Source organism: Elephantulus edwardii, unplaced genomic scaffold, assembly GCF_000299155.1.
Source record: "Elephantulus edwardii isolate Elephantulus edwardi_28Jun2011 unplaced genomic scaffold, EleEdw1.0 scaffold00018, whole genome shotgun sequence".
NCBI lineage: Eukaryota > Metazoa > Chordata > Mammalia > Macroscelidea > Macroscelididae > Elephantulus > Elephantulus edwardii.
The window spans coordinates 8,712,027-8,734,834 of record NW_006399768.1 but is presented as its reverse complement, the minus strand read 5'-3'; the positions used below and the strand labels follow the sequence as shown (position 1 = coordinate 8,734,834).

General features: G+C 37.0%; 1 protein-coding gene across 1 annotated transcript in view; it reads left to right on the top strand.

Annotated features, from left to right (window-relative positions):
* GPM6A (glycoprotein M6A) overlaps positions 1–22,808 on the top strand; it is a 254,674-nt gene that overhangs the window by 175,556 nt on the left and 56,310 nt on the right. The gene's annotated exons all lie outside the window — the stretch shown is intronic.

Genomic DNA, 22,808 nt, shown 5'->3' with positions numbered 1-22,808 from the left:
TTATCTTTTCCCTTCTGTTCTTCTTTTTCCTGTTCCCCTTTTATCTTCTCTCAATCTTTCTTCTTTTACTTCCTCTTTCTTTCTTCTCTGTCTTGTTCTTCTCTTCTGAACCATTACTTCCATTGTCTCCCTCCTCTTAAATACATATACTTTTCCAACATGGTCAATATCTAAAAGTACATAGGACAGTGCAATGAATTTTGGCATTCCATTTTTCCAGTCATCTATCTAGTATGCAAAACTTATGTCTCAAAAATTTATTTGAAAATAATCCTCATTCTTACATAATCTACTTTTCAAACATGTATCTGTAAAAACTATCCTCAGTGGGACAACTGTAAAAAAAAATCTCATCAGTGGGAAGTGTCTAAAGTTCAGGTCCTACTTCCGAAGTTAATAGCATCACTAAAACATTTTTGCTTATTCCAGTTGAGGTATGAAGGACTCTAGAGAGAGAATTCATTCCCTGCAAAAATAACCAATAGATTTCATTTATTACTAACATTATTATTTTATCTGTCTTCATCTCTTAGCTTTGAGTTCCTTGGTTTCAGAGTCCTTTGTTGTCCTCATGTTGTTTTGATAAGTATAGAAGATGACCATATCCCAGGCTATTACTACATTTGGCCAGCCCTTCTGTTCTTTGCCCTTACCATACTGAACTTCTTACACTATGTTTTAGGGTCAATATGAATCAGAATTGAAATAATACCTTGAAGCAATAAGAGAAATGTAAAAAGCTATCTGTTCTAAATGTTCTGCTATGTGATAAGGAAGAGTTTTCTGACTTTACTTCAGATTTTGTTATCTCAGAGCACTTTGCCAAGATGTTACAGTGTTCCAAAATTTTTGCTTTAAATGTTGTTGTTGTTATGTGCCATCATATTGCTTTTAGTAGTAAGCAAAAAATAAATGTAGTTTGCTTTTGCAAAGAAGATTCATGCAAAACAATAAAATATGAACGTTTATGAGAAAAACTAGATATCATAAACTGATTAAAACAATTATTTTTTGTTTTTACCTTTTTTAAAATAATTTTCTTGAAGGTTTTACAAGCACAGCCTGCTTCATAACTTCACTCACCCATAAGTTATTAGATAAAGGTTGCATCTAGTTATTGACATAAGTGAAGTTATAAAATCTGGGGCTATTATTTCTTTGTCAAAATTCTATTATTTAATTTCACATAACTTTTTAAAAAACTAAGATAACTAGAATATATATATTTGCCATTTTGCTCTCTATCCTCTATCCTCTCCCTCTCTCTCTTTCTCTCTCTCTCACACACACAAACACACACACACACACACACACACACACACTCTCACACTCACATGAATGCATGTTATTGGTTTGGGATTTAAAAGTTAACTCAGGAATAGGCTTGAGGCATGGAACACTAATGAACGAAGGCCAGATAGGCTGTGAAAAGATATCAAGAATATCATTCATAAAGAATTAAAAAAGTCATTATAGAGAAGGAAGAAGAAAAAAAGATCAAAATGGATGTCAGAAGAGACTCTGAATATTGCACTAGAGCACTGAGAAACCAAAGCAAAGGGAGTAAATCAAGAAGTTAAGGAGCTGAACAGAAGATTTCAAAGGATCACTCTGGAAGACAAGACAAAATATTATAATGAAATGTGCAAGGAGCTGGAGTAAAAAAATCAAAAGGGCTGAACTCACTCAGCTTTCTTAAGCTGAAAGAACTAAAGAATAAATTCAATCCACAATTTGCAATGCTTAAAGATGCTATGGACAGAATATAGAATGATTCAGGAAGAATTAAAAGAAGATGGAAGAAGTATTTGAACCAAAGTGACCAGAGTCATTGTACTGAAAATAATTGGCTGACAGAGAAGAATTTCAAAAAACAACATATGATCAAAAGGCAGTGGTGATGAAGGAGAAAGTGCAGACTGACCTGAAGGACTTGGAGGGGGAAAAAAAGCCCCAGGAATTGATGGAATACCAATTGACATAATTCAGCAAATGTATGCTGCCCTGCATGTGTTCACCAGGTTGTGCCAAGAAATCTGGAGGACAGCTACTTGGCCAACTGACTCGAAGAGATCCATATTTATTCCCATTCCAAAAAACAATGTGATCCTATAGATTGTGGAAATTATAAAATAATATCACTGATATCACACTCTAGGCAAAATGCTGCTGAAGATTATTCAGAAAAGACTTGAACAGTGCGTTGTCACAGAACTGCCAGAAATACAAGCTGGGTTTGGAAGAGGTCATGGCACTAGGGACATAATTGCAAGTGTCAGATGAATCTTGGCAGAAAGCAGAGAGTACCAGAAGAGTGTCTATCTGTGTTTCATTGACTATGCAAAGGCATTTAACTGTGTGGATCAAAATAAATTGTGGCTAACCTTGAGGAAAATGGGAATCTCAGAAAACTTGATCATGCTTATGAGAAACCTATACTTGAGGCAAGAAGCAGTCCTCAAAACAAAGCATGGAAACACTGCATGGTTCAAAATAGAAAAGGAGGGTGTCAGGGATGCATCCTATCCCCAAAATTTTTCGATCTTTATGCAGAAGAGGGCTTTATGAGGAGGAATGTGGCATCATGATTAGGGGAAGACTCATTGACAACCTATGATATGCAAATGAAACATCCTTGCGTGCTGAACTGAAGACCTGAAGCACTTGTTGCAGAATGTCAAGGACTGTAGTCTTCAATATGGATTCAAACTCAACATCAAGAAGACAAAGATTCTCACCACTGGGCCAACTGGCAGCATCATATTAGATGGAGAAGAGTTTGAGGTTGTTAGCAATTACAACTTGTTCAGATCCACAGTCAATACTCTTAACACCAGCAGTCAGGAAATCAAAAGACGAACTGCATTGGGAAAGTCTGCTTTCATGGACCTCTCCAGAGTGCTGAAGAGCAACAACGTCAGTCTAGATACAAAGGTGTGCCTAACACAGGGCATGATCTTCTCAATTATGTTTTTATGCTTCAGAGAATTAGACAGTGACTATGGATGACAGAAAAATAGATGTTTTTGAGTTATAGTGCTGGAAAAGAGTCTTGAGCATGCCCTGGACTGCCAAGGAAACAAATAGATCTGTCTTGGAGAGGATGAAACCAAGTCTTTCCTTGGAAGCTAGCATTTTGAAGTTCTGCCTCACTTACTTTGAGCATATGCCAGAAGAGATAGGTCCTTGAAGAATGAGCTCAAGCTTGGAAGTGTGGATGGACAGCACAGGAGAGGAAGACCCTGGAGAGATGGATTGATGCAGTAACTGAGGCAATAGGGGTTGGTGTGTCAGAATTTGTGAGACTGGCTCAAGACAGGGAAGGGTCCAGAGCTCCTGTACATAGGGTCACTATACATCACAGCTGACTCAATGGCACATAACAACAATAACAGACCATGACAGGTTTGGAACCAGAGTGGCATCCACTTCCTAAACAACTTGCCTTTGGAAACTATGAATTTTGATAAATGTCAGTAGTTTAGTGGGGCTTCAGGCCTTTTGTTCTTAGTTGCTATGAGTAGAGTTTGCCTCAAAGGCAATCAACAGCAACAAGTAGACTGTATAGCAACCCTATAAATATAAGATTTGAACTCTGCTCTATTCTGTGCCATCCTTTCTAACTCAGACTCATTTGACCCCATTGTTACTGATACCATTTCAATCCATCTTGTTATGAGTTGTCTTTTCTTATGCTGACTATCCACCTTTCCAAGTACAATGTCCTTCTCTAAGAACTAGCCTGTCTTAACATGTCCGAAATATGTGAGACAAGTTGTTACCTTGCTTGCCTCCAAGAAGCACTCTTTTACTTCCTGAAAAACACTGTTTGTTCTGTTGGCAGTACATGGGACATTCAGCAATCTTCTGCAAATTCATAACTCAAAGGCATCAATTCTTCTTCTGTCATCCTTAGTTACTGTCCAACTTTCACGTGCATAGCAATCAGTTGAGAAGACAATGGATTCAGTAAGGTGTATACTAATCTTTAAGCTGGCATTATTATTTTAGTACTCTGGAGATGTCCCTGACAGCATATTTTCTGAATGCAACTCATGTCTTAATTGCTTAACTACTGATATCAAAGGTGTTGGTTTTGATGCAAGATGAAATCAGTGACAACTTCAGACTTTTCTGTGTCTCTTTCACACACATATTCACACACACACACACACACAAAACACACATTACTATCTAATTTAGTCCATTCTATTTAAAATTAAAAGAAAAAGCCAAATATATTGCTATTGAGTCAACTGCAACTCAAGTAAATCTGTCCTATAGGGTTTCCAATACCAGTGTTTATAGAAGGAGACTGCCACTTCTTTGTCCCTCAGAGGTTTGAGATTTCAAATTGTCAGTCATTTCACTATCAGTCAAACACTTTAACATCTGTGACACTAGAGTCTCTTTTTTAAAACAAAGGTAGCTGCTAGTCTCAGAAAAGTGGATATATTGGTCTTCCTCTTAATAACATATTTTGTGTGTGCAAATCGCTAAGTCTCACATTCACCATGAGAAATCGACTATACGCTCTGTACTGGAAGTACAACCAGACGGTTCTTTAGAGGTAAGGAAGGTGAACATCCTTTCACTTACTTTAGCTATATTTTTAAGAACCAGTTTCTTAAAGAGAGCCAGCGTGCTAGAAAATCAAAGTGTTGGCAAAAGAGAGGAAGACCCTCAATGAAATGAATTGAAACAGTGACTACCACAGTGACCTTGAGCATGACAGAGATGATGAGCATGGGGCTGGATAGGGCAAGGTTGAGATTTGTTGTTCAGTGTTGCTATGAAGTAGAGTCAAACTGACAGCATATAACAAAAGCAACACAATCTTAGAAGACAATGAAATGGTTATTAGCAACTGTTGTTGTTGTGTGCTGTTGAGTCAGAACTGACCCAAACTGACCTTCTCTTAGGTTTTCAAAGCTGTAAATTGCATCTTTCTTCTTTGGAGCAGTGGGTGGATTCAAACCACATGTCTTTGAGTTAGCAGCTCATTCCCCTATCTACTAAACCACCAGACATCTCTTATTTAGATGTCTGGTAACATCTAAATGTAACTAGTAGTGTGTGATTGAGAAGGGAAATAAAATTATTTCTAAATGCAATTATAGTAAATAAATACAAAATTGTATAGGTTTGTGTGAATAGGATTATGTCATCCATAAAAGACATGTTGAAGTCCTAAACTTGGGTGCCTATGCATATGACCTTACTTGGGGGGAAAAAAGTCTTTGTAGATATGGTTAAGGAAAGATGCAGTTACACTGGATCAGAGTGAACTCTTTTATTATTGTTATTTAATGTCCAAAATCCTTTATTCGAATTTTTTCAATGTTGCATATTTTATTCCCGCCTTCCCCCTCCTTTCCCTATCTCTCCTTACAATCCATCCCTTCTTCAAGATTTTTGCCATACAAAGAATGCCTAATCATATATTTCTGTCATACAATTCTTCCCCTCATCTGATCTAATTCAGTGTTCATTATCTGTCCACTCTTTTCTCATTCTCTTCCCAAACCACCGTCCATGTCTCTCCTATTTTATAGCAGCAGTGTTACGCTAGAGTAAACAGTCCAATATTTCCTATATGTAGGAAAAGGGACACAGATAGGCTATGGGATGATGAAGACAGAGATTGGAGTGAGGAACCCAGAAGCCAAGGCACACCAAGGAGTGATGGCTAAAGGAAACACTTAGAACTTTGTGGGGGAAAGTGCCCTGTTTATAAGCAAATTTTTTTTGCTACTTTTCATTTCCAGAAGTGTTAGAGAATACATTTTCATTGTTTTGGGAGGGTTTGTTTTGTTTTGTTTTGTTTATTTTTTTATAGGTAACATACTTTATTTATCTTTGCATTAACTCTTATGATTTATGCTTTATTATTATTATAACTCTTACTTTTATATTAATTTTAATTAAAATTTACAGAGATTTTTTAATTTCCATTTATTCATTATTGCACTTTTTTCCCTGCCCACCCCTTCCCTCCAGTCCATTCTTCTCTTTGAAAAGTGAAAGAAAAATTCTTTCATTGTTATGCAATCCCTTCTTCCAAGTCCATTCCACTATGCAGCCTTTTTTCTGGACTCATGTGATTTTTATTGTTTTAAGAAACCCACTTAGTAGTATTTTGTTACAGCAGCCCTAGGAAGCTAACAGAGGCTTATATAAATAATGAAATTATGTAATAAAGTCAAGTTGTTAAGACTAAGACTGAAAACCAAGTAAACTAATACTGATTTCTGATTACTAGATCGTTTTAGAGAATGAAAAATTGAATATAGCTAGAATTTCAGTACGACTAGCATAAAACCATAATGAAATCCTTATTTTTCAAATAATTGAGTATTGCTCATCTCATTAGGCAAAAATTCGATTGTTGGAGGAGTCCTCAAGTAAATGTGTAAAGATGGCTTACTGTTAAAAGACACCACCACTACCATAATAACAAAGATTAATATTAAACTAGATTTAAATAGAGAGACACATAATGTGGTTAACAAGAGCAACAATTTTGAAACTTAACTCCATAACTTTGTTTCTTATTGGCTCTGGATCATTTTAGCTCTCTTGTCTGAGATAAGTTACTTAACCTTTCTGCCTCAATTCCTTATTATAAAACTGATATACTAAGGATTATTATTAAACTGGAATGAGTTTATATTTTTAAACAATTTTAACAGTTATGGCACCCAATATATGTAATACTGCAATATACTATCAGATGATGATGAGGGTGGTATCTTTCCTGCAATTATGACATTCATTATTATGATTCCTCAAGTCTCTTTGTTCTTGGTCTTATTATAACCTCCATAATATTCTTACTGAATAGTTATTATCATTTCAGAATTTATGAGAATATAACAATAGAGATTATAAATTCTTTTGTAACACAGGGGAAACCTTTAAAATGATATATTTTAAAATAGCATGATATAGAACTTTACAAACCTCAGGGTTTCCTGAAGAGTATGTGGGCCTCCTTGGAAAGGTTCATTTGCCTCTCAATAAAGTGTTTAGGCTAGATTTGCAGTGAATTTCCAATTCTGAGAGAGATATATATAGTGTACTGGCATATATTTATGAAATTAAATCTTCTTTACTCAAAAGCAGCTATCTTAGTCATAGCACTGCTTTAATTTATTTATTGTTATGATAAAGTATGAGACTGTATTAAAAATCTTTAAATTTATTGTATTTTTATGTTCTTGTCTTCAAACACTGGATATATCTTTCAAGGTAACCTCTTACCTCTTTAGCTTTTTAGGGACTTCATTCAATCAGAAAAAAAAATGTTTTTAATATATGTCTGCAACTGTGTATTTTTGGTATGTGTTATTGACAGCATCATGAAAGAAGGAGAAAAGATAGAAACTGAGGACAACTTCACATTACTTGCATCCTCAATCAACACTCATAATATTAGCAGTCAGGAAATCAAGAAATGTATTGAAAACTTTTAAGTTAGGAACTTTTCCAAATAATTAAGGAATAAACTATGTCAGTTTAAGGACTAAAGTGTGTCTGGTTCAGGCCATGATTTTTCTGACCACTTGCTATGCATCTGAGAGCTGGGCAATGCATAAGAATGATAGAAAAAAAATTTATCCCTTTGAACTATGGTATTCAAGAAGAGTACTGAACATCCCATGAACTGTAAAATGAACAAATATGTACTGGATAGAATGCAGCCAAATTCCTCTTTGGAGGAAAGATGATGAAGTTATGTCTCACTGTGAAATTGCTTAGTGGTGTAAAATATTACAAGACAAAGTCCTTACTTTTAAGTATTGTCATAATAAACTATGAAGCAAAATGGCGTCTCATTAGATTAAGCAGGTATAGAACAGGGATGGTAGAGGTAGCACGGCAGCTGAGTTAGAGAATAATCAAAGTGGTAGAAAATTTGACATACTTAGTGTGATAGTGACACAATCATAAAGATAGGTTATTGGCATACATGTTAAAGATTATATAAAAATGAACGAAACAGTAATATTGACAGAAAGGACTACCAGAAATACAAGCTGAGTTTAGAAGAGGTCATGGCACTAGGGACATCATAGCCAATTTCAGGGATCTTGGCTGAAAGCAGAGATTTTCAAAGGAATGTCTATCTGTGTTTCATTGATTATACAAAGGCATTTGTGCAGATCACAACAAATTGTGGCTAACATTGAGAGTGGGAATGCTAAAACACCCAATAGTGCTCATGTGAAACCTATGCTTGGACCAGGAAGCAATCATCAGAACAGAGCCAAAAAATACTGCATAGTTAAAAATCATGAAAGGAATGCATCAGGGAACATCCATTCTCCATACCTTTTGAATTTATATATGGAACAGATCATTGGAGGGTTGGACTTGATATAAAGAGGAACGGACATGAGGATTGTTGAACATCAACAAACAGTGTTAGAGAGATGACACAACCTTGCTTGCCAAAACTGAGGAGAACCTGAAGCGTTTGCTACAGAAGGTTAGGGTCTTCAATATGGATTGAAGCTTCACATGAAGGAAACAAAGATTTTTCACCACTGGGCCAATTAGCATTACTGTAATAGTTGGAGAAGAGATTGAGATTGTTAATAATTTCATCTTGCTTGGTTCTACAATCAATGCTCTTGGTATCAACAGTCAGAATACCAAACATTATATTAGGGAAATCTGCTACCAGGGACCTCTCCAGAGTACTGAAATGAAACGATGTCAGTTAAGGATGAAGCTGTGCCTGATCTAGGCCATAGTCTTCATAATTACTTGCTATGCATCAAAGAGCTGGACATTGACAAATGATTAAAAAAAAGATGACTTGATGCTTCTGAGTTGTGATACTGGAGAAGAGAAGAATACTGAACATGACTGTCAAGAAAACAAACAGCTTTGTTCTGGAGAGGGTAAGACCAAGTTACTCCTTGGAGGCAAATGGAAACTTTGGTATTCTATTTGTAAGAAGCTGTGTTGCAATACCAAAGGTACATGGTTTGAATCCACCAGCTTTCCTATGGGAAAAGGATGGACAATCTCCTCCCATAAGAATAATTGCCTCTGAAAGCCCACAAGAGGGTCAGCTATTAGTTCATTCCAACTCAATAGCACACAACAACAAAGGCTTTGGAGGCAAGGATTCTAAAGCTCTATGTTACATACTTTGGGTATATTGCCAAGAGGATTCCGTCCATGGAGAAGGACATCATACTTGTAAGGGTGGAGGAACAATGCAGGAGAGGAAGATCCTGGATGAGATGGATTGACCCTTTCACTGTAGTGATGGGATAGATGTTTAAGAGACAGTGATATTAGCTCAGGATAAGGCAGGGTTCGGCGGCATTGCACATAGAGTTGCTTTGAGTTACCATCAACCAAACAGCACGTAATAACAACAACAATTGCCATACAGAAAAACAAACAGACAAACAACAACAACAACAACAAAACAACCCAAAAGCATTCCCTTAGGCTGAGTTTTGTTGAGGAGCAAACATAGTGAAATGTGTGTTTGTGAAAACTCGATTGTTCAAAGAAATGATTCGTACAGTTGTAGAAGCAGGAACATTCCTATTTTGTGGGTCATATGTTAGTCTGGAAACTTTTCCTACTCATGTTGTTCAGAGAATGATGATCCTCAAATTGGCAAGTAAGGCAACAGGTTCCTGACTCATATCCCAAGAAACAGATGAATCCTATGTAGCACTGAGCATGCATTAGTTTTCCCAGATTGTCCATAAACCTTGGACACAGTCTATACCCCAAATAAACTTCCTCTAGACATGATCACAAAATGAAAGGAAATTACACAATGTTTACACTCATGCCATAGTTAAATTGATGTATATAAGAAGTCATTTTAATCTACCCTTTGTCAATTTGGCATCTATATCCATATTCACAGTAATGAAAAAAGCCTCTAAATAAGGATACTCAAGTTATTGTTGTGCCTAAATAGAAACAACTATCATGTGGACAATGGAAAATACACTAGCCCTTCATGTGTCTAGCATATGTTGTCAAGAGGGACCAAAGCTCGACAAAAGGCATCATTCTAGGAAATGTGTAGGATCACAGAAATAGAGAAAGATATTCAATGAGATGAACTGACACAGAAGGAATAAATGAAATCACCCTCAATGAAATGGATTGACACAATGATCATATCAGAGATTATGAAGATGTTACAGAATAGGGCAAGATTCAGATGTGTTGTTCACAGGGTTACTGTGAGTAATTGTTAACTTGATGGCACCTTGCAACAACAAAATGTCCTATCAATACAGAGAAAGGAAAGGAAAGAAGGGAAGGGAACGGAAGGGAAGGGAAGGAAAGGAAAGGAAATCACATCCCTTTTGCTATTGTAGTCGTTAGTGTAGTTGAGCCAGTTCCTCCTCATAGTGACCTTATGTACAAAGAAGGAACAGAACATTGCAATGCAGTATCATCCTCACAATCAGTGCTATGCTTGAGAACATAGTTATAGCTACTGTGACAATCCATTTTGTTAAGGATATTATTTTTCCTTAACCCTCTACTTTACTAAGCATGTCTTTTTTCCCCCTGATATTTTGTTCTAAGTATATGAAATTATATCTAACCTTCCTTGTTATGGAATTTATCTTACTGCATATTTTCCAAGATAGGTTTGCCCATTCTAATGACATTCAAGGCGATAAACTTTTTCAACACTGTACTTTAAAGTCATATGCTTACTCATCTGTGTTAATTTTCCAAATTTAACATGAATATGAAACAATTGAAAACCATGACTTGGGTCAGACACACCTTCATCATCAAAAAAGTTTAAAAACTGATTTTGACATATAAAGAAGTCTTTATACTAGATTTGACCAATATAATGTTCTTTTTGACTTTTTGATTGCTGTTTCCATGAGACTTAATTGTCAATCCAAAGAAAATTAAATCCTGAAGACTTCATTCTTTCTTCCATTTATCATGATGTTGCACATTGTTCTAGTTTTTAGAAGTGTCGATGTATAATCCATTCCAAAAGCTAAAATCTGATTTTCATTTGTTATTGCTTCACCTTTACTTCGATATTAGGAAATGATACTGTATCATTTACTGGTTGCAAATTGTTAATATGTGTTCCTCCAGTCTTGATGCCGTGTTCATCATATAGTCCAGAATCTACAGTTATTTACACAGCATGCAAGTTGAATAAATATGATGAAAATATTATTATCTAGATGCACACTTTTCTTAATATTAAACTAAACAGTATCCCCTAGCACTATCGAAAAACTGTACCTTTGTTTAAGTACAAGTCTCTCATGAAACAATTAAGTGTTATAAATTTTCTAGCCCTTCTCAGTTTTAGCCATAAATTGTTATTTTTGTGTTACTTTTTGATACCACTCAGTCAAGTACAACTCACAGAAACTTTATAAAAAACAGACCTGAACCTTTTCCTATCTTGTGACTTTCCCATCATCTTTGATACAGTTGAACCCATTACTGCAGTTACTGTGTCAATCCATTTGGTTGAGGGCCTTCCAACATTAGCTGACCTTTCACCTTTCTAAGCATGATGTTACTTTCAAAGGAGTAACTCTCTTTGTAACATGCCCAAAGTATGTGAGATAAAGTCTCACTCTCCTTTCTTCAAAGCAGCACTCTGGCTGCACTTTTACTAAGGCATACATGTTTGTTCTTTGGACAGTCCATGAGATATTTGGCACTCTTTTCTAACTCCAAAACTCAGACATAATTTTTTTTTCTTCTTTAATGAAATGAGCCAGGAGCTGGAGTTGGAAAATTAAAAGGGATGAACTTGCTTGGCATTTTTTAACCTGAAGGAACTGAAGAACAAATTTAAGCCTTGGGTTGCAATACTTAAGGATGCTGAAGGCAGAACTTTGAATGGCCTGAGAAACATCAAAAGAAGGTGGGAAAAGCACAGAAGCACTGTCCCAAAAAGAATTGGCTGACAAAGAAGAATTTCATGAAACAACACATAGTCAAGAACCTGTAGTGTTGAAGGAGGACATTCAAGCTGTTCTGAAGAAACTGGCAAAAAATAAAGCACCAGGAATTGATGGAATACCAATTGACATATTTCAGTAAACAGATGCTGCCCTGGATGTGTTCCCCAGTTCATGGCAAGAAATCTGGAGGACAACTACCTGGCCAACTGACTGAAAGAGATATGAATGTGTTCCCTTTCCAAAAATAGGTGACCCAACAGAATATGGAAATTATCAAATGATAACAGTAATATCACATGTGAGCAAGATCCTGCTGAAGATTATCCAGAAATGCCTGAACCAGAACATCAGCAGAGAGTTACCAAATGTACAGGCTGAGTTTACACGAGGCCTTAGCACTAAGGATGTCACAGCCATCATTAGGTGGATCTTGGCTGAAAGCAGAAAGTACCAGGGAAAGTTTATCTGTGTTTTATTGACTATGCAAAGGTATTTGACCTTGTGGATCAAAACTAATAATGAGAAGAATGGAATCTCAGAGCACTTAATTATACTTATTCAAAAGCTATAATTAAACCAGGAAGTAGTAGTTATAATGAACAGAGCAAGGAAATACTGCATGGTTAAGGATCAGTAAAGTATGTGTCAAGAATGCATCTTATCTCTATACTTTTAAATCTTCAGTCTATATGCAAAATAGATAACTCTATGAGGAGTAATGTGACATCACAATTGAAGGAAGACTTATCAACAACTTGTTTTATGTAGATGATACAACCTTGATTGCTGAAACTGAAGAGGACATGAGTAGTTTCCTGCAGAAGGTCAAGGATTGTAGTCTTCAATATGGATTCAAGATCAACATCAAGAAAAACAAAGATTCTTACCTTCATAATGTAAGGGGATAAAATTGAAGTTTATGATATCAGCTATAGCTACGGTTAAATTGATCTTGGCTGAAAGCAGGGAGTGCCAGAGGAATGTCTATCTGTGTTTCATTAACTAAGCAAAGGCACTTGGCTGTGTGGACCAGAACAAACTATGGCTAACTCTGAGAAGAATGGGAATATGCAAAAGCTATATACTTGGACCAGGAGGCAATTGTCAGAACAGAGCAAAAGAACACTGCACCATTCAGAATGGGGAAGTGTATATGCCAGGGATGTGTCCTATCTCAATACGTTTTCAATCTATATGCAGAACAGATTATAGGTGAGGCTGGGCTCTATGAGGAGAAATGTGGCATCAGGATTGGAGGAAGACTCATCAACAATCTACAGTATGTAGATGAAACAACTCTGCTTGTTGAAACGAGGGAGGACCAAAGTGCTTGCAGCAGAAGGTCACAGACTACAGCCTTTTATATGGACTAAGTCTCAACATCAAGAAAATAAAAATTCTCACCACTAGGCCAATTGCCAGCATTGTCATGGATGGTGAGGAGACTGCGATTTTAAACAGTTTTAGTTTGCTTGGCTTCACAATCAACGTTCTTGGTACCAGCAGCCAGGAAATCAAAAGATATATATTATTGGGAATGTCTGCTATCAGAGACCTTGCAAAAGAACTGAACTGCAACAATTTCAGTCTAGAGACTAAGGTGCATCTGATACAGGCATCTGATATAGGCTTTGCAAGATCTGGACAATGACTAGGGATGATAGAAGGAAAACTGATGCCTTTGAGCTGTGGTGTTGGAGAAGAGTATTAAATATGCCATGGACTGCTAAGAGAACAAACAAGTTCATCCTATAGAGGGTGAAACCAGGCTGCTGAAGCTTCATCTGACATACTTTGGACATGTTGCAAGGAGGCACCAGTTCTTGGAGAGGCACATCATGCATGGAAGGGTGAAGGTACAGTGCACAAGAGAAAGACACTCTGTGAGATTCAGTGACTGGGGCATGGGCTGGGTGTATCACAGGCGATAAGTTTGGCACAAGATACACCAAGGTTTAGGGCTGTTATACACAAAGTCACTATGAGTCGCAGGTGACTTGACAGCACATAACAACAACAACTACAGGTTGCTTGGTTCTACAATCAACACTCTTGGCACCAGCAGTCAGGAAATTAAGAGATGAATTGCAATGGGAAAGTCTGCTGTCAGAGACCTCTCAGAGTATCGAGTACTTCAGAGTACTGAAGAACAACAATGTTAGTCTGGATACTAAGGTGTACCTGATCCAGTACATGGTCTTCACAATTAATTGCTATGAATTTGAGAGCTGGAGACAATGACCAAGGATGATAGAAGAAGGATTGATGCCTTTGAATTGTGGTGCTGGAGGAGTGTTGAACATACTGTGGACTTCCAAGAGAGCAAACAGGTCTTTCCTAGAGAGGGTGAAACCAGGATTATCCCTGCAGGCAAAGATTTTGAGACTCCACCTCATGCACTTTGGGCATGGCCAGGAGGGACTAATCCTTGGAAAGGGACATCATACTTGGGAGAGTGGATAAGTCTGTTGAAGACAACCAGACTGGCGCATGATAGGGCAGGTTTCAGAGCTAGTATACATAGGCCACTTTGAGTCACAGGTGATTAGATGACACATAATAACATCTTTGTTAATTGTCCAGCTCTCAGATGCATAGGAAGTGATTGAAAAAAAACCATGGCCTGAATAAGGTGTACCTTAGTCATCAAACTGTCGTCATTGCTCCTCAGTAATTTGAAGATGTAGATCTTTGTATTTAGCTCTGGTAGGGTTTTTCTCAGGGAGGTTTCCTTAATATCAGACTTGCACAATATAATATATCTCCTCTTCTTCTCACTGCTTATACTGAGGATGTTGATTATAGATACAAATAAGACTAAATTGTTGATAATTTCAAAATTTTTCCCATCTTTTTTTTTTTTTCACATAATGTTCTTTTTATAATTTTTCCCATCTTCTATTGTGTTTCTTACCAGTCTAGTAGTAAGAATTTTTGTCTTCTTGATTTTAAGATGAAATGCATATTTTACATATGTAATTTGAAAATCTATAATTTATTATCTCGTTAATTTGTGTGTACCCTCAAGTAGCTTGTGATCATAAGGACTTCTTGTATAATAGCTCTGAACTCTGCTCTGTTCTGAGCCAGTATCACTGTCTCTGACATACCTACTGCATTATCCCAATTACTGTGCCAATCCATCTCATCTAGGGTCTTCCTTTCTTGTGCTAACACTTTACTATTCCAAGCATGATGTCTTTCTCCAAGGAGCAGCTTTGTTTCACCCTCTCCAGAGCAGAGTTCTCTTTACAGTCCATCGTACATTTAGGACACTTCTCCTGTACCACAACCACAACTCAAACACATTAATTCTTCTCTCATACTTAGTCATTATCTAGCCTTTTAATACACAAGTAATTGTAAAACCATGGTTTGGATCAAGTGCACCTTAGTCTCTAGATTGACATTATGGCTTTTCAGAACTTTGGAGAGATCCCTGACAACATGGATTACTTCATGCAATTTGCCTTTTTATTACCTGTCTAATTGTACCAAGAATGCTGACTGTGGTTTCAAGCAAATTGAAATAGTTAACAATCTCAATCTCGTCTATATCTATCATAATGCTGCCAGTTGTCCCGTGGTAAGAATATTTGTCTTCTGGATGACAAATACAATCCATATTGAAGACTACAGTCCTTGACCTTCTGCAGCAAACACCTTAGGTCCTCCCCTGTATCAGCAAGCAATATTGTGTCATCTGTATTATTTAGGTTGTCGATGAGTCTTCCTCCAATTCTGACATCATGTTCCTCCTCATACAATCCAGCCTCCTGAATTATCTATTCCTGTCGCTGTCATTTCACTGGCAACTTAACAGTGACACCTTGATGGGGGTAATCATGACGGAGGTACACCACTCCGGGAGAGGATCAGATAGTCAATCCAGCTCAATTTTATTGGGACTGCACTGCACTTATATAAACAGGAAGACAGGATACGGTGAGCTTACAGACATGGGACATGCAGATTGGTTAGAAGAACCTCAGCTTCGTGCAGACCACTCCCAACTCAATTGATGAGGCAGCTGTATTCCCTGATGGCAAGCTTTCTCAAGCCAGTATTGCCAAACACAGGGGAGCTTTCTGTACCCCGTATTAAAGGCTGTTGGGAGGCTTGTACTTATCCAGAGCTTAGGCGATCTGTCCTGGCTAGAGGCCCTCCATTCCTCCCCAACATTCTGAAACACATTCCTTGTATAGGTTTAAAAAATATGGACATAGGATGCATCACTGATACATACCTTCCCTTCTTTTGAACCATGCAACATTTCCTTACTCTGCTCTGATGACTGATTTCTGTTCCAAGTATAGGTTTCACATGGGCACATTTAGTTTTCTGGGATTCTCATTCATCTAAAGGTTAGCCACAGTTTGATGTGATCCACACATCAAATACCTTTCCATGGTAAGGTACACATTCCTCTAGTACTCTGAACTTTCATCTAAGATCCATCCACATTGGCAATAATGCCCCTAGTCCCATGGCCTCTTGCACTCTCAGCTTGCACATATGGCAGTTCTCTCTTGATGTACTATGCCAGTCATATTTGGATCATCTTCGGTAAGATCTTGCTTGTATGTGTGATATTAGTGATACTGTTCAAAAATTTTCACACTCTGTTGAATTACTTTTTTAAAAAAATGGGAATAAATAGAACTCTCTTCCAGTCAATTGACTAGATAATTGTCCTCCATATTTCTTGGCACAGCCTGGTAAACATGTCCAGGGCTGAGTCTGTTTTCCAAAATATGTCAATTGACATTCCTTTATTTCCTGGGGTTTTGTTTTTTGCCAATTACTACAAAGAAGTTTGAATTTCCTCCTTCATCACTATTTCATGATTCCCAGCAAAGTGAACAATTAGGTAAACGTCTTCAAATTTTTCCAATTGAGATGAGTTTATTTTATCACTATTTACTATGGAGGTTCCTAAAAGGAAATGCATAATGTCTGCTTGGTGCTTCTGAATGGTATATTTGCTGTCTTTGTTTTTATATGCCTTCAAGTTGCTTGTGATTCATAGAGACCCTATACATACAGCTCCAAACCCTGCTCTATCTTGAGCCAACCATATTGTATCTGATATACATACATAGCCCTCTTACCCCAGTCGCTGAATCAATTAATCTCATCCAGGGTCTTTCTCTCTTGTGCTATCCATCCAGCCTTCCAAGAATGATGTCCTCTCTAAGGACTGGTACCTCCTTCCAACATGCCCAAAGTATGTCAGAGTTTCAGAATCCTTGCCTCCAAGGAGCAGCCTGGTTTTACCCTCTCTAAGATGAATTTGTTTGTTCTCCTAGCAGTCCATAGTATGTTCAACACTGTTTTCCAGCACCACAACTCAAAGGCATCAATACTCTTTGTATCATTCTTAGTCATTGTCTAGCTATCTGGAGCATAACAAGTAATTGTGAAGACCACGCCCTGGACCAGGCATGTCTTCGTCTTCAAACTGACACCATTGCTCTTCAGTACTCTGGAGAGTCCCTTAACAGCCAATATTCCCAGTGTGATTCATCTTTTGATTTCATGGCTGCTGGTACCAAGAGCGATGATTGTGAAGCCAAGCAAACTGAAGCTGTTAACAATCTCAGTCTCTTCATCACATATCATGATGTTACCAGTTGGCTCAGTGGAAAGAATCTTTGTTTTCTTGATGTTGAGCTTCAATCCATATTGAAGGCTGTAGTTCTTGACCTTCTGCAGCAAATGCCTCAGGTCTTCTTCATTTTTTGCAAGCAAAGTTGTGTAATCTGCATAGCACAAGTTGTTGATAAGTCTTCCCACATTCCTCCTCATAGAGCCTAGCCTCCTGAATGATCTGTTTTTCATACAGATTGAAAAGGTATAGAGATAGGGTGCATCCCTTGTGAGTACATTTCCTAATTTTGAAACATGTAATGTTTCCTTGCTTTGTTCAGATGACTGTCTCCTGATTCCAGTATAGTTTTCACATAAATATACTCAAGTGTTCTGAGATTCCTATTCTTCTCAGAGTTAGCCATATTTGTTGTTATCTACACAGTGAAATGCACTTGCACAATCAATGAATCACAGAGAGACATTCCTGTTATACTCTCTGCTTTCAGCCAAGATCCATCTAAGATTAGCTATAATATTCCTAGTGCCACAGCCTCATCTAAAATCCAGCCTGCACATCTGACAGTTTTCTGCTGATGTGAACCATTTACAAATTAGGTAGAAGTTTTTGTGTTGTTTTTTGTTTTCCTTTTCTACTGATAATAAGTAACTCTCAAGTGAGATTGCAAATTCATAATAGAAGAGGCAAGGTAATGTGATAATAGTGAAGATGATGAACATTTGGATCATTTCCTCATGTAACTTATTTGGACCTTAAGACTCTACTGAAGCCTCATCTTGTATGCAATTTCTATTTAATCTTGAAGTTCTATTGTTCATATTTGGCTTTATGACACTGTTGATCAGATAACACTCAGTTATGATGGTCATATCAGGCTACATAGTGAGTTGGTGGCTCATTATAAGTCTCTTCTAATGCCCAGTAACAAACCAAAAAAGTTGTTTCTCAAAAACCTGTCATCCTCACTGCTGTCAAGTCATTACAACTCCTAACAACCTTCCATCAGGTTTCCAAGGCTGAAGTAAAAATATGGAAGACAGCTCATCTTTCCCTCATGGTGTATTTGAACCAAGGGAAACTTTTCGTATCTTTGATTGCAATGCAACTTGCTTTTTACTACACCACCATAGCTCCTTGTGATCTTTAAAAGTTGAAGTTGAGTACTTGTCCTCATGGGATGGCAGAATATTTATCCAAAATCATATAGTCTTTGCTGAAAAGTATTCATAACTTACCAACCAAACACTTGAAGTAATTCTACTACTACCGGCTCAGGCACAATTTCATCAGTCTGATCATACAGGCCAAGTGACAGAACAGCTTGTATAAAAGCCTGAAAATGTTGCCAAACTATCTTCTTTTTCTGAGCATCCCCCATGACTAGGAATTATTTTGAGTCATTTGGTAAAGGGACTTGAGTATCATACTCAAATCAGAGACATGTTACGTCCCAACTACAAAGAATTCAGCTAAGCATGGTGCTTTCTTTAGGTTTTGGAAATGCTAGATTCAACAATTTATCTTTTAGAAGTAACGGACTAATGTGATTTCACGTGGAAGATAAAGAAAATAAAAGTCCCTGTGTACTAAATTATGACACAGTGTTGGAAGTAAATAAGATACTACAGTCAAAGTTGCTGATCTTGCTAGCTGAAGGCAAATTGCTTCTTGTGGTCTTTAAAAGTCAGGGGTGTAGGAAAAAAAAACAAAACAACATTGTATAGATTAGTAGGTGTATAATAGTCACAAGCTGTGTTGTTGTTAAGTGCCATTGAGTCAACAACAATAACACAATAGTTAAAAGAAGATAAACTAATTTGGCTAATCACTAAATGCTCCTCAGTTTCAACAATCAAGGTTTTTTGTATCATCAGCATAACATAGATTATTGATGAATCTTTCTCCAAATCTGATGCCACAGTCTTCCTCATAAAGTCCAGTCCCTTGAATGATCTGTTCCTCATATAGACTGAAAAGGTAAGGAGACAGGACACATTCCTGAGATACTCATGTCCTAATTTTGAAACATGCAGTGTTTTCTTGCGTTGTTCTGACAGCTGCCTCCTGGTCCAAGTATGGGTTTCAAATGAGCACAATAAAGTGTTCAAGGATTCCCATTCTCCTCAAGGTTAGCCACAATATGTTGTGATCTACACAGTCAATTGCTTTTGAATAATCAACAAAGTACAGATACACATTCTTCTTTTGCTCTTTGCTTTCTGCCAGGATCCATCTGACATTGGCACTAATGTCTCTAGTGACAGAACTTCTTCTAAATCCAGATTGCATTTTTGATAGTTCTTTGTTAATGAACTGTTCTAGTTGGTTTTGGATAATTTTCAGCAGGATTTTTCTAGTGTGTGATATTATTGAATAATTTTCACATGCTGTATCACCATTTTATGAGACAGAAATAAATTGAATCTTTTCCAGACAATTGTCCAGGTAGTCATCCTCCAGATCTCTTGACACAACCTGGTGAGCACATCCAGGGCAGCATTTCTTTGAAGTCCTAAAACTCACTTACTCAATTATTAAAATCCTGGTTTAGTTCAATAGAACAAATCCAAACAATCTAGCCAAGTTTGCCTCAAAACAATTATAAGTCAGCTTCTCCTTTAATCTCCCAAAAAGAATATTAAAATCTTTAACTGTTGCCTTCACCTCAGTGCTCTGCTGGTTACACCTTTCCACAGTTTCTCCACAGCAATGACACAATCTCTCCACCACCATTGTCACTGGGTCCCTCATTAGGATATCTCTCTAGTCTTGCTTTTCACTAGAGTCTTATTCCAGTGTCTCTCAAGTCTTCCTGCTCATTTTGGAAAGCACTCTCTTTCTCCTACCCTAATCCCACATCTGTTTATGATTTGCAGAACCATATGAGCAGTTAAGGTAGCTAGAGATCAGAGGAGGCTAACGTAATGGCTAGAAAACCCAGCTTTTAAACTAACACTATACTCACCAAGAATAAGTAACCTTCTACAATAAAGAGTATCTAGTTTTTCTTTGTACAGTTTTCTTGCTAATTTTTGTAAATGAAATAATGGGGGAAGAACTCATTAAGAGAATTTAACAACTTACCTAATTTTGGCCTAAGAAATGCATGAAAAAACCTATGAAGTTGATTTTTCTAACATGCCTATTGTCAAATTAGAACTGTGCATTGAGCTCCTCACATTGTTATATTCAAGATAGTCTTACTTAAGTTACACCATCAGCCTTATGGCCCGAGTATGTATCCCACTTAACAAATTATTTTATATCAACTCTATTAATGTATAAAATTCACTCCTTATTCAACTCTAAGTGAGTATAAATCAGGTAAGTAGTGTGCTGGAAAAGAACAGAAAGTAACTCACAAACATGAAAAGCCTAAATCTCTATTCAACAGATATTGTAAGTGGCAGCAGATGAATATCTAAGGTACAGATAATTTCATACAGCAAGTGCTCTAGACACCACTTCAAAAGAGACACCATTGAGCAGTTTCTATTAAGATCATTCAGCAAATGAAAACTCATTACGTTCATATTTGAGACCCTGAGAGGTTCAGGAAGGAGCTTGATCATAAAATAGCCAAAGCACTCACATGCTAACCAAAAGTTTGACAACTCAAGCCCACTCTAAACAGAAGAGTGACAAACTACTTCCGTTAAGATTTTGTTGCTATTATTAGGTGCCATCAAGCCAAGTCAGTATTGATTGATAGTGACTCTGTTTACAACAAATTGACTAGCTGTGATTGCATGAGAATGTACGGTTCTTATGTACATAGTTCTAATGTACGTAGGAACTCTCTGAGGTGGTATTACCCCATCCTTATGCACTCTCTATGATTCGGTAGTAACTCAATGTCAGTTTTTTGTTTGTTTGTTTTAATGTATTAAAGCAGACTGCAATCTTGCCTTATTGAGTATAGAAAGAGAAAAAAGAAAAAAGAAAAAAAAAACACTCTAAGCATATTATAGACTAATTTTCGTCACTAAAAGCAAAGAAACACACTGCTGTTAAATTGGTTCCACCTCTAAGCAACATTCCCTTAAGCCTAAAGGCTATCTTTGCAGAAAGAGAACATCTGTCTTTCTCCTACAGAGTAACTGGTGGGTTCAAACTGCTCACTGACAGCATAGCATGTAAAACACACCACTATAAGCATGGAATTAGAGTAAGGAATGTGCCATTGTAATTGCTATGAAAATCCATAATGTATTGAGTAAAAGATTAAGAAGCTTTATTTGTATTTTGAAGCTGATATATATGGATTACAAATCAACATTAAAAAAAAGGAAATCCTCCTCACTGGACCAAGAGGGAACATCATGGTAAATGGAGAAAAGCCTGAAATTTTCAAGGTTTCATTTTACTTGGATCCACATTACACACTCAGGGTCCCAAAAGTCAAGAAACGAAAAAACATGTTGTGCTGAGGGACTCTGCTCTCAATGACTTCTTTAAGGTTATAAAAACAAGGATTTCAGTACAAAGACTAAGGTAAGCTTGATGCAAGCCATGGTGTTTTCAGTTGTTTCCCATGCATCTAAAAGTTGGACAATAAATAAGGAAGATTGGGGAAGAATTAATTCCTTTGAATTATAGTGTTCATGAAAAGTATTGATTATACCATGGACTGCCCAAAGAACAAGCAAATCTGTCTTGGAGGAAGGACAACCAGAGTGCTCCATAGAGGCAAGGATGGTGGAACTACGTTTCACATACTTAAGGTATGTTGTCAGGAAGGGCTATATCTTAGAGAAATACACTATGTTGGGAAAGGGAAAGGTTCAGCCAAAGAGAAAAAGATACTTAACATCATGGAGTGACATAGTCACAACAACAACAAGCTTGAGCATGATGGAAACTGTGATGATAGCATGGGACAGGACACGTTTCATATCTCTTGTTGAAAGGGTTGTAAAGAGTCATCATTAACTTGATAGTATCTAACAAAGTTATGGGATAATTATTTTACAAAATGGGAGTCAGCTTTGCAAATAGGGCACAAATTCAGTGATGTCTATAGGTACTGTTTTCAACAGATAAGCCTCTGAGTGAGAGATCAAAATATGTATATGTGTGTGCAGATAGATAGACAGATATCAAACATATAAAGCAAAATGTTTCAAATCAAATACCCAATGTTAATATTTTGTATCTTTTAGATCAAAAGAACAATGACCATCTGAGAATCCATTTCTGCTGACTAATAAATATTTATTGAAATAAACCATTTTCTTTTTTCTCCC